Source organism: Morone saxatilis, unplaced genomic scaffold, assembly GCF_004916995.1.
Source record: "Morone saxatilis isolate NCDOM2014 unplaced genomic scaffold, NCSU_SB_2.0 Contig4, whole genome shotgun sequence".
Classification (NCBI taxonomy): Eukaryota; Metazoa; Chordata; class Actinopteri; family Moronidae; genus Morone; species Morone saxatilis.
In genome coordinates this window covers 18,425,533-18,426,440 of record NW_023339984.1, presented here as the reverse complement: position 1 = coordinate 18,426,440, position 908 = coordinate 18,425,533, and positions in this window count along the sequence as shown.

The following is a 908-nucleotide window of genomic DNA, read 5'->3' as shown; positions in this document are numbered from 1 at the left end:
AGAGAGACTTCAGAAACAGGAAGTGTGTGTGTGTGTGTGTGTGTGTGTGTGTTACCTGGGGGTCGCTGCGTAGAGACGCCACCCCTCCTCCTCCCAGTGAACTCTGCAGAACGAAGTTGAGGCCGTGGATCCCCGGCAGAGTGTATCTGCAGACCACGGCAACAGTTTAAAACCAAAAAAAACACACCTCGTAACCACGGCAACGCCAACCTTCGCACGTTTAAAACACACACGCCAGCACAGCCTGGCACCATGTGGCGGTTTATTGCACACAATTACTCGTTAATATGTGTGTATGTAAAAAAAAAAAAAAAAAAAACCTGAGTGTGTGTCTGTTAGTAGTTAAGTGTGTGTGTGTGTGTGTGCGTGCCTCCCACAGGGTTTAACGAGCGGTGGAGGTGCACTAATGAAGCCTCTGTGGCGGCGGGGAGGCGTTTCAGGGGTGCGAGAGGAGACTCAGGTCAGCGAGCTTTACAGCCTCGACCTCTTCATTACGCTAATCGCTAACACGCCGCCCAGTCATCGCTCAAACATGTCCGCCGGCAGCGCACGTGTTCCCATAGTCGTTTCCCAAAAAAAGACATCATCGTGCCTGTAGGTTAACCGCCGCCGCCCCTCGGCTGGCTCACAGCAGTAACTTTAGCTTAACTTTAGCGGCCACTTGTGGTCACTCGTGGGAATAACAGGATTTCAGAACGCCACGTTTACATTAGTTCTAGTGGCGTTTGCTCGTTTTACTTTTGTGATAAAACATGACATGTTGAAACAGTGTGACACCTTTGATCTAAAGCTAACATTAGCCGCCATTAGCTACCCGTAAGAACTTAAACTATCTCAGCCACTGTTGGATGGATCGTCATTAAATTATTCTTTAGCGCCATCGTGAGGTTTACATAGTTGAGTGTTTG